This window comes from Anser brachyrhynchus (assembly GCF_964034855.1).
Source record: "Anser brachyrhynchus genome assembly, chromosome: 4".
Classification (NCBI taxonomy): Eukaryota; Metazoa; Chordata; class Aves; order Anseriformes; family Anatidae; genus Anser; species Anser brachyrhynchus.
Window position 1 is genome coordinate 46379375 of NC_137698.1, and position 12687 is coordinate 46392061.

The 12687-nt window shown below is 37.0% G+C and overlaps 1 long non-coding RNA gene across 1 annotated transcript in view; it reads left to right on the forward strand.

Annotated features, from left to right (window-relative positions):
- Positions 1-3941: 3941 nt before the first annotated feature.
- LOC308194995 overlaps positions 3942-12687 on the forward strand; it is a 71263-nt gene continuing 62517 nt past the window's right edge. The window contains exon 1 of the long non-coding RNA XR_013951127.1: positions 3942-10464. This is a non-coding gene — a long non-coding RNA (uncharacterized lncRNA). The remainder of the gene's footprint in view (positions 10465-12687) is intronic.

The following is a 12687-nucleotide window of genomic DNA, read 5'->3' on the forward strand; positions in this document are numbered from 1 at the left end:
TGCATGATGCAGGGATGCAGAAAAATGTTTACATGTTTTTAGTACTGATGTTTATGTAAAGTTTGATAGTATTAATAACATATGTTGTTAAACAAGGGAGTTGACTGGACAGTTGAAAAGGTCTTAAACTCGGAGGAAAGGGATCCAGAGTAAACTAAAACAGGTATTCATAGTTCTACTCAGTAATCCAACCACTCGGTTTGGCTCCAGGCTAACTGACCAATATTAAGACTTTCAAAAGGCAGAAAGAATGATGTGGTTGATTGTGGGGAGGGGCACGAGGGTGACACAAAACACGCGGCTGGAAGAGAGTGGGAGAAAGACCATAACCAGATCCTTCAGCACATCCAGGAGGTTGGCTTTTTGCACATGTCCAATCCAGGGCAAAACATATTTATGGAAAGTTAGGTACTAAAGGAAAAATCTTATTTTTAGGAGGCATTCAAAGGTTTTAAAGTAATTGCATTAAATACTTTTTCTGAAAACTGCAGACATTATACTTCCTTTTCAGTGATGAATGAGCTGGAAATCTGTTTCAGAGCTACACGCAACATGGTATATTTTTGTGTTAGAATGTTTTTGTTCCAGAGTGATCCATACTGTTGTTGATGCTGGCTGATCAGATTCCTTCCTCTGAAATAATTTTATTGTCGTGTATTTTGTATACACAGTGTTTCTGTGAGCATGTTCATACCTTTAGCTTTACTGGAACACCTGTTCTCCATTTTCTTTTATATTTCTGAACACTTGGGATATCTTTACAACAGTCTTTTCAAACAGTTACTACCCTCCTCACGTTCCTATGATTTATGAAGACATTATGTCTGCCTCTAATTTTCTCAGGGGGATAGGAAACTAAATTTTGTTTTTTTAAAAAAAGTGATTTAAGTAATGTTTTATTGGGTAGCTAATAGATTTTGTCATGGTGCTCTTCTGCACCCATCTTTTTTCCTGTTTATAAGCTGATAATCACGTGAAATCAACTTTGTGTACTTAATGGAAACTGTGTCTGTACTTACGGGGGGCTTTTGCAAAAACTGAATTAGCAATAATACTAATGTATAGGATCTGAGGCAGAAGGTTCCACAAGAAGCTGTGATGCTTAACTAATTATTGAATACTTGATTTTCCATGTTCTCAAAGCCTTTGGGGAATTGTCAGATCACTTTTTGCCCAGGGAAGAGAAAAAACTTTCAAATTCCGAGACACTCATACAGTTATTTGTCTTCAGGAGCAGTGGTTTTCACTGAACACAGGTTAGCGCAGTGCACTTTATAATGCTGCAAGGGTTAGCTATTATAAGGAAAACAGGTTGGTAGGAAGGAGGGCCATATGGGAGTAAAGCAAACAAAAAATAAACAGTATTCTTGTTACTTAAAACATAAAATAATAATCATATGCATTTAGTAGGGAGGCTGAAAGGAAGTTTTAACAACATTTTAGTCCAACATCTGTTCTCTGGGTTGTTTTGGTCATCTGTTTTATCACAAAAAGATGCAAAACCAAGCAGAACAAGTAAAAAAAAAAAAAATCTCAAGCTTTCAGTAAGCTAAGTGAGGACACATTGCTTTGTGGGCAATTTACCTAGCTATGTTCCAGTCCTCGTGTTTCCCCTACCACGAGGACATACACCCACCACCTTTTCTTTTAGACATACTCTAGCAAAGTTTTCCTCTATGTAGCCTGTAGCAAGCAGTCACATGAAGCTTAGTCATCTGATTGCTCTCTCGTTCCCACATCCTGTATAGAGGCTAAAATTTACACACATACCCACATCCAAACAGGCTAGTGGAGCATTTCTTTAAAGACTCCTTTGGGCAGACGTGATTTTCAGTGAACTAGTTTCCCACTCCTTTTTTCATCCTACCTGGAATGCTATGTTTAAAAGGTATTTTGCTCTTAGAAACCTTTCTGGCTATGTTTCTGCTTGTGGACATGCTGCAGCCCTGCTTCGTTCATACAGCATCTGTGAGGAAGGGCTACATAAGAGCAAAACATGCAGAGCTGAGCTCAGAATGAGCAGAAATACAATTTGGGGGAAAAAAAAATAGAGAAGGAAGGTATGGAATAGTGATGACAAAATTAAAGGTGAAAAAGAAGAATGAAATAATGAAACAACGGTTACTATTGACAGTAAGAAGAGAAGGATGGGGAAAAATGAGGACATTAGAAGCCATGAATGAAAGAAAAATATTGATCTCATCTGAAGCAGCATCGCTTGGTTTTAGTCCTCAAAGTTCTAAATAAAGCTTCAGAAGCAATGAGAGTGTTAAGAAGGGTTGATTTATTTTAGCTAGGTTAAAAATACAAAACACAGGAGACTGCAAAAGAACTGAAATAGGCAAGCGTCACAGACTTACTGGGAGGAGCCTGCTGCATGCCATCTCATGAACATGCAACAACATCTCATGATTCTAAACCTCCAGTCGTTTGTTCTCCCTTCTCCAGTGAACTAGCTGTAGACAAGCTTTCATAGAGCACAAACACTCTATTTTTTAAGTTTCCTGACCTTAGGTGCAGGAGCAAACACAGTATGTTTTGCTCTTATTCACTGTGCACTATCCTATAAATGGATAGGATTTATAGACTATAAATTCTTTCCCAGTAGTTTTTCAAGCGCTAAGATATTCAATAGAGTGCCAGAAGCAATTTCACTGAAGTCATCTAGAATTTCACCCTGAGAGTAAGAAACATTGGTTTTCGTTCTTCTCCAGACCTACTGAAGACAATAGTCCTGAACAAGACCTGTGTGTGCATGGCTGTGTTCATTCTTTAGGAAGGAGGGAAAAAAGGAGGGGGGAGGGGGGCATATATCTTGGAAATGAAACATTTTCCTCTTAGATAATCCAGTTTCCAGTCCAACAATCTACCTCTGCGGGCCAACAATGCAACCGAAATCCTATCCTATTTTAGGCTGTTATGTTTTTAAAGTTGGTTCTTGAATTCCTGGAAAAGCAAAAGTATGAGAACCTTCTATGCATGCTGTACATGCCAGGCCCTTTTCTGAAACTGTGTCCTCATCAGGGTGCTTTAGCAAACAAAGTTTTAATGATGATCTTTGTTTGTCTTGCATGCGTCTTGCACAATCCTTTCAAATTTGTTTTAGTTCATTGCTTTTAGGATATAAGCCAATGGTGATGGGTGTCTGCAACAGGAAAAGAGAAGAATGAGAGGGATGATTCCTTAAAAAGTTCATTCCTAGAATTCACATAGACCATCTCTGGCTAACTTGAGCTTTCTGGGTGAAAACCAACATAAAGCAAAGCTAACGAAAAAAAAAAAAAAGCAATATTCAAAAGGTACAGAATAGAGTAATACAGAGGTTGTAGTTACATTATGTAATATGTACTGTCTCATTAAGAGTTTAAAATACATGTGATACCTCAGATAATAGAATGCAAAAGTGTTAGCAAATATTTCAAACAGTGATTTTGTCCTCTATGAGAAACTGAACACTGATTTAAAATATATGACTTGAGTCCTTGAGTCTCCACCTCAGTCTACACTTAAAGCAAAATTTGACAGGATTGTGTTATAGAACAGGCTGATTTAAAGGGAAAAAAAAAAAGCAGTTGATTTGTTAAGTGTTCTTTGTACTCGTTGTATCTCAGGATTTAGCTTGCTCATTTTCTTCTCTTATTTTAACCCTTTCTGAAGTTTCCAGAAAAGCTCCCAAAATAAAAATAGAGTTTCCAGTACAACATTAAAATGGTTAGCCCTACTTCTATGCACAGAATGAGCTGGTTTTCATTTGCAAACCACTAAGTTACTTAACAGGTGTAAATTGAGCCTATATTACTTTAGTTTGAACAAAAAAGAAATCCTGGTATTTGAAATGTATGGTGAATTTGTACTATTTGTACTGTGCTGAGACATCCATTCTTACTTCCCTTCCCAGAGCTAGGAACTGTCCAGTACTATGTTCTGCTGTTCCGGGAGTGTTGTCAGATAAATTAAAAGCCAGGCCAATACTAACTTCTCGTGAAAAACTCGTAGCCCTGGTTTTTTGATTCTGTTGTAACAGCATGTCACTACTCCTTTCCGGGCAAGTGAAGGAGGCATAGGAACTACTAGGTGCTCGAGTCAAGAGGAAGGGTTTTCTATGTGAGGCTCAGTGCTGAAATGAACATCTTGACTGCGAATAGTTTTCTGTAACATGGGCCTTACGTAGACAGGACTCTGTCTACATAACTTCTTTATAGAGGACAGACACCTTTTAGCTTCTGCTTGTAAAGATTTATTTAAAAAAAAAAATCTGGAGGATTAAAGAAAAAAGTTAAGGACACAGAAGTAAATAAGTTAAAACATCTTTTCACTAGATGGATCATGTCTGCTTTCTTTCTGTAATGCAATGGTTGCTTTTTGAGATGAACAAACTTGTTAAACTGAACAAGAGGGGAATTAGTAAATGAGTTGTCAGATGGGCAAAGAAATGCCTGAAAGGAAAGGTGGTGATGTGTTACACTGAATGGCAGGGGGGAGTTGTTAGAGCTCTGTCAAAAGATTGATGTTGAAACTGGTGTTGTTTAATATTTTCATTAGTGGTGCTGGCACAAAGAATAGAACTTGCTAATGAAATTTGTTGACATCAAACTTGGGAAACATTCCCAGTGGGGTGGTGTACTACCAGAATAATTGGATGACCTTGAGGAGTAGAGAAATAAAATGGGATAAAATACAGTTACACAAAGCACAAGGTCGGTGCTCAGGGACTAATAGCAAAGGCGCTCTGATATAAACTTAGAGCTTGTCAAATGGAAGATGAGGGAATTTGAAAGCATGGTCTGTAAACCACTGAGAGGGTGGCTGTGCACCACTGATTTGATGTTCCTGTGGAAAAGATGAACTCAGTCATAGGTAAATTCAGCCCTGTATTTTTTGTACAGATAAGGAGGTACTAATGCCACTTGTGGTACATGTGACTGGTGAAACTTTAGCTCTAAAACTGTGCACAGATTTGGAAGTGCACAATAATTTAATTGGACTTAGGAGAATTGTAAGAAAAAAAAAGCCCTATTAGAGGAGTGGACAGTAGTCTAAAGGAACTTGGGTTGTTTAGTTTAGCCACATGAAGCCTAAAAGACCTGACAGTCTTTGAATATCCTGGTTGCAGTAAATGTGGAAGGAAAGAAGGAAAGGAGGCCTGTTAAAAAAAAAAAAAAAAAAAAGTATGTTTTGTTAAGAAAATAACATCAACAGAGCATGAATTAGAAGTTAGAGAAAGTTTTTTGTTTTTAACTGATCAAGCCTCTAAAGCCTAGCAAGCTGAGAGAAAATATCCTCATTATAGGAATTATATGATACAATGATCTGTAATGTGCAAGGGACATGCATTAGAGCATGGAATTTGTTTTGTCCTGTGTTTCATCAAGCTGTAGGTAGAGCACGCTCAGGTCTGAAGTGTCCCGTGTATTAGCTGAAAGCAACCGTAGTCTAAACCAGACTGACACAGGAGGTAGAGAGAATTGTTAGATTTCTTCACTGTGTTGAAGGTGATGGATATGAGCGCTGTGCTGAACAGAGTGTGCTGCTAGTGGCTTTCCTTGCCTCTTAGAAGAGCAATGCTCCTGTGTCCACCTTAGAGAACCGTTGTGCTGCAGGGCTGCTTCACTGCTTCCTTCCCACTGATGGCTTCCGAATTCCCCATTGTCTGCTCCTGTGCCTATTTTGTAAGCTATAGCCACGTGAATGGTAAAATCATGAAATGAAATATATGGAGACTTTTTTGTTTTTATTTTGAATTCTGTGTAGTATCACTTTCTCTTCAGCAGCTGTGCATTAATGAAATGTATTTGTATCACACAAAATCCTGCCAGAAATTAAGTACATTCCATTATAGTTCAGTAATGCTTGATGTAGCTGGTCAGCTTGCTTTTCTTCCTATTTGAACAGCATGTTCTTATTTTTTTCCGTGCCAGCAAATAGTCGAAATGTTCTCATTAAGAACTTGAGGAATGACACATTGCTAGAATTTAAGTGCCAGGATTAAGCCTTATTTGGGTTCTTGACATACGATAGGTCGGCCTAGGAAGAGTCTGTCATGTCTCAAATGTTTGTTTATAGTCATTTGTAGTTATCTTGTGTAGTCATCGTTCAGTAATCTTGAGTGTAATGACTACAGTAACTACTGTTTAAAGTTAATATTTTGCCTAGCTTGAGTAACTTGGCTCGACAGGGGAACTTCACAATGGAAAAGGAAGTGGAGTGATACTCCCTAGATTACTGCATGACTGCAAGCCTTCCTCCTGTGGGAATTGCTAGCCTGCTGCTGTGTGCCATGTGAGATCTCCTTGCTCCTTATGCTGTCCCTTTAAGCCCTTCTCCATTGTTTTCCCTCTTCTGCTTCAGGGGAATTGGATGTATTTTCTTGAAAAAGCGTACCATCCTTATGAGAATGGGAAAGGGATTTGAAGCTTTTTTGGTTTTATCCTTGTCTTCTTTTTTTTTTCCAGTGTGTGTGTGTTTATGTTGAAGATGACTGTCTACGTGTCCCTCAGAACTCCAGAGAAATCCAGTTCTAAGTTATACCTTCCGCACAAAGCAGCCTGAGGGCATTCCTGCATTAATGAGTACAGCCAGCTCTGAACTGGCAAAGTTCAGGCTGTTCTTTGCACAAACTCCATCGAATATTTTAATCTCCATCTGCTTTTGAAAGAATAGCTGGCTCACAATATTCAGGCTTAATTTTACTCTTATGGTGATTTAAAAATCCTGTGCCTCTTAAAAGCATTACTGAAATTTGTCTCACAATGTCTCTGTCAAGTCGGGAAGTATTGCAAATGCTGCACCAGGTGTTTTGGATGAATAGTTTGTTCACAGGAAATACAGTTTCCATCTGAAATGAATTTGTACTGACTTTAGTTGATGGTTTTGGCCAAACATAACTGTAAGAAAGAAGTTATTTGGACTTCTTAAGAACTGCAGTTAACATCATTTTATTTAAAAACATCCCAAATACTAATTTGTTAATACTTACTTAAATCAGTTAAAATCTGTTCACTGTAGAATTATATCTTTTATTTCCAGTAAAATGAAAGCAGTATGTTTTTCTACCTGTAATGGTTGTGGTATTTGTTATGCACCTGGAATATTATGTGCATATTTGCGTAAACCTGTTTACTTCCTTTTTTTTTTTACCATAACATTTCTTGTTTTAGATTAAAAAAAAAAAAAAGTTATATAGCCTGCATTAGTATTTCTATTTAATTGGAAAGCTGAGGAATAAATTATATGTTCTGCCCAAAACCAGTCCATGACAAACCCCATACAAAGTTTGGATTTTTCGGACTATTTTTACCTGAGGCTCTTCTTGTGTTTTAATCAGTAAAGTGAATCTTTCACTTTTATTCATTTTTGTTGAACTTTGTATCATAATCACCACTTACTAAAACTGCCTTTGATATTCTGTGGGCTGATGTGTACTTAACATGTGGAAGGAACATAGTGAGCGTGGATGCAGGAGGGTGAGGTCTCACTGCACAGGATCAGGAGTCTTGCCAAAGGCGTAGCTGAGGTCAGGCTCTTGTGTTCCCTGCGGCGCCCATACTCTGCGTGGGAGGTTTTAAGTTAACCCTGGCTCTCTCTGGTTCTAACTTTTAAGTGTTGTTTTAATTTTAAGTGTTCTCGTTCACATGTGGAACTTGGCTTTCCTCTAGCTGCTCCCATAGTGGATATTTTTATGTAAATGAATAAACCTGTGTGCTAAAAACACTTGCTAGTACTGTTGTAGTACCTATGATTTGTCATGGTACTTATGATTTTTGTAGTACTCATGATTTTCATGAGACTGCCAGACAGTATTTCATAGGGCTCCTTGATCCTTCTTCCCTATTACTGAGCTTTGACAGTGCCTCGTAGAAGACATTTATAGAAATAAACTGGCTAAATGTGGGGTGAACTTTCTCACAAAGCTTTCCAGTTTCCAACAATAAGCCCCAAATTCATATCACATTGAAGCCATTATCTGTAGCAGGCATTTGTTTAATCCTGTTTTGAATTTATTAATACTTTTTGATCCACAGCATCCTGTAGCATCAAGTCCCATGACTAGACGTTTCTTGAAGAAGTATTCATTTGTTTAATTCTAAAGTTTGTTCCTTATCATTTTAAGAGTCAGTTTGTTCCTTAGGTATTGTCCCCTCCTCATTTTCTCCATACCATTTGTGGAGACCTCTGTCATAACTTCCTTTATTTGTTTGTAGACAGTGTAATTACCGTTTCCTTGCAGAGAAGTTTTCTTTGTCTCTTTCTGTGCTGAGGCTCCTCTCTTCTACCATGCTGACTTTTTTGGAGGGAAGGGTTAGAACTCTGTACTGGTTTATACTTAGTCTGAACACTTAGCCTGCAGCCTGTTTAAAATAAAGTATTTCCTTGGAAGAAAAAAAAAAAACACCCTTTCAGTTGCTCTTTAATTTCCTTTTAGTTAGAATATTTTATGTTCAATTTTCATTTCTTAAACTATATCAATATGCTGGCTGTATTTTATAACTGTTTAATTTATTATCATCTCTCTTCTCCATTCCAGTTACGTAAGAGCTCTGTGACTGCCATATTATGTATGAATAATTTGGAATATTTATTTGTTTTTGAACAGTATGTAGCCTCTGGGAATAATGAAGGGGACAGCACCACATGACTGTTAGCCATATGGGGATCTTCTGGTATTTCTGTCTAGGCCGCTAACAATTTATGGACCACAGATTAAGAAATTCTAACCCAACATGTATAGTATTTTATGCTTCACTTTCTTACAGTATTTCAAGAAGTGTATTTTTTCCTCCTGTCACAGAGGTGGTCTGGAATATTTTGTGCTGGTTAGTAATGCCATCTAAGAACTGAATTAGAGGGTTGTAGGTTCCAGGTTATTACTGCCTGCTCTGAAAATAAAAACAAAACTTGTAGATACAGGCTCATATTTTTCTCCACAGTTCTGTACAGTTTCCCAGAGTATTTCTGAGGCTTGATGAGGGTTGTTTGTACTTCATCATATGTACCATGCACAAACAACTGCATATGTGGTCAGCCCCAGCTCTGTAATCTAAAACATCCATTCGGATGCTGAACACGTAGTAGCTTAAGGTAATGGCATAAATTTCAATTACAAATACAGATTTGAGATGCAGTAAATGTAATGAATGGTGAAATTCTGCCTCCACAGAAATCAGAGCCAAAACCCTTGTTTGATTTCACTGGGATCAGAAATCCAGCTCCAATGTGCTTTTCCTGGCTATGATTGAAGCAAAGCCTATTAAGCTAATGAAAACACTGCAGTGCTTTGACACAATAGACTACTAATTCATTTCCACAATTGTCGGTTGTGCAGAATATACGGGAGGGCATGCTGACATATTTAAAGCACCTAAGAAGTGTGAATGCATTTAATAAATTATACATCCAAAGTACAATATTAGGTATAAACAAATAGTTTGGAGGCAGACAGTAATAAAGTAATTTAACATGAAGTGTTTGTTTCTTGGTACTGATGGTCTGTGTTACCAACAAATAGGAAACAAATCAGCTACAATTTTTGTTGAAAGGGGGAGAGAGACCATATCTTTTTTTTTTTTTTTTTAACCCATTTTTACAAACATTCGTTATACCAATCATAAACAAATAACACATCAGCAGAAATCAGCATCAGAGAGTCTCTGGCCTACTGGATTCAAGAAAGAATCTCCAATCACTTACTGTGTGTAGTACTTCTGAAGTTATTTCAGTGCTGCCAGTGTAGAATTTACATTTAAGCATAATTTGGCCTAATAACTTCAGCTAAGTAAAGTGAAGTACAAATATATAATTTTTTTGAGTCTGACCAAAGTATGTGGAATAGGGATGTCATTCTATCAGTAAGCATACTTTCAGGCCATAACTGTATAGGATTAAAATACAGACTCCTGATTACTGTTATTGCTGATAACAATTTATTGTCAATGCTGCATGCAGTAACGACCATGAACTTGGGCTTTTCATATCATAAAGGTTTTTAAGGTGCATATGTGTTTGTTTGGTTTTTTTAAGTTGTTACTACATTTTTACACACTGTGATCAGTGAGTATTTTGTGTAGGTTGGGAAATGGCAGATCTGTTTCCTCAGTTCACTGCATTGTTGATTAGAACATTGAAATGAATTTTAAAGTCTCTTTTATACTGCTGTAATGGATACCTTAATGTAAATAAAAATGAGGCCAAAAAAAGCTTTGGGAACAAAGACCTTTTAAGCTATATATTTACCCCTACTGCATTTCTGCCTTTTCATCACACCATTCAGTTCCCTTCTCTTTTGGAAGCAAATGTGAGTGTTGTGCGATAAAGTATATGTGCTGTTGTAAGCATATTTTCTAAAAATATTTGTATACCTGTTATTGTTTACATTTGTGTAAAGCTGTTGCTTATGTTTTTCCATTTAATTTATCTTTTCAGCTGTACTCCTTAGCTGCAGGAGCTTTTAGAAACACCACTGAAAAGGTAAATATGTCAATTGTTTTGTATATATCTTTCCAGACCTATAACTAAAAAAACTTTATTTTTTCACTTCAGAGCCATATCTTTGTCTAAAAAAATAATACAAATCTCGATATTTGAACTCCTTCATTATTTCTACCCAAAGCTAGTCTCCTGTTGTTGTAGGATACGTTTCAATTGCCATATAAGTTTCTCACAAAATAAATGCCTGTGCTGAAACTCACTGAAGTCATTAGAAAATCTTTGAATCCCCAGCTTTAACAAAAAATCTTCCTCTGTGGCAAAGGATTTTTTTTTTTTGGCAGAGAGGTTTGTTTATTGCAGCGAGACTTGCACAATAAGGCTGCATCTAGAGTGATGCAGCCAGGGAACATTCCTGGACACTGGCAGTTGATCCTCTGTGCTGCTGAATGCTTAGCACGTTGCGCAGTCCTCGCTTCTGCTAATTAACACGCTCCTAAACACTTCCCAGACGTGGTTCAAGAGGTTAATGTGGTCCAAGGCCTATTCCCAAAAGGTGGTTCATCAAAAGCCGCCCAATATTGGAATATTAAATAGTATGGTTGCACGCTTCTGTGTCAGTTGGCCTCAGTTTTAAAAATAGCAGTTCTGGGCACATTTGGCTTACTGGTATGTAGATAGTTCTATGGTAGTCAAGCTAGTAAAGCAGGAGGAACAGGGTTCTGCTGCAGTTGATAACTGTAGATAACTTTAATTAGAGGAACCAGATCAGAGATTATTTCTGAAGTCTCAGTTAGAATTTGAGGATGTAAGGACTGTCAGTAATTTCTAGCCTCATCTAATGCAGTTATTTGGACCATCAAATGAACACATGCATAGCAGACTCAGTGCTTCCAAAAAATCTTAAGCTTCCTGAGCCCTTCCTACTCCACTGGATCCTTGGATATATAGACAGTGAAAGTTACCATCATGTGTATTGCATAAGAAGCAAGGTGGCTTGCTCCACACATATAAGTTATCTTTACAGAGTATACAATAAATATGCTCTGTCCCTTGTTCATAGTCCTTGCTGTGTATATGCTATACACTGATGTTCTCATATTTCTATTCAAACAGAATGATAGCTTCTTGTGGCTTATAAAAAACAAGCTCGAGAACTTGTTTGCATTGCTCCTCACTATAGTTTTTTTCTTTAGCTTTTGCATTTTTAGGCTTGAAGAATTCATAATTTTTATCATTTTCCATATAATTATTGTACATTGTGCACAGTTAAGGTCCCAAAATTAATCCCCTGCTAGGAAAGTGTTCTCTGTCAATGAGGTTGTTTGGTTTTTTTTCCTTCACAAATTTGCTTATGACCTGTGCATTTGGCTGTGCAGTTTGCAGCCAAAATTATTTTACTTTAAAGTAATTTAAAGGTAATGGATGTCAATTTTCTGTGCCAACTACCTGCCTTGAAACCAGAATTGAAACATAGGAACCATTTTTACAGACACACATTTTAGCCACAAGAATGTAGGCAGAATTTTCTGTTGGTCTTTCCATTCTAAATCCATTCCAACATTCTTTTTTTTCAGTTGTCAAGATTCTTGCTGAAATATTCACTTTTGTAGGTCAACGCCAACAAACTTTTAGTAAGAAAAATATCTAGAAAAAGCATTATTTTACTTGCTTACCATCATCATCTTCTGTGGGTTTCATTTAGAGCTAAAATTTGATTAACATGTCACTATAGAGCTTGCAAAACTTTATGAATATTCTGATTTAAAGAAAAAATAGGTAGCTGAGTTATCCAGAAAGCTCTTGTTTGTTGTGTGCATGCTTAGAGACAATTATGCCCTGGAGAAGCATCTGGGATATATGAAAGGGGAGTCGCCTGTTGCTTGAAGCTGTTTCCTATTTCAAAACATACAAATTAAACTGTATGTTAGAATGTCCAACCTACAGATGTTGGATACTTATCAAACATGAAAGTATTTAGGAACAAGCAATTATTATACTAGTATTTTCCTCTTACCAGTATGTAGTTGTAACCTGAAAAATGACACTGAAGAACAGCACCTTTTTACTGATTTTGCCTACCTCCTTTGAAGTTATGGATGTAGTAAGAGTCCGATACTTGTATTTCTAAAATGTCAGAGTTTGCCAGCATATCAAGAACAAGAAAACTCACGTGCTTTTAAGTCCTAAAAGATATTATGGCTGTAGGGGGAAAGGTATATGACATTTCTTTCTATTAACAAATGCATTTGTGGTAACATAGCT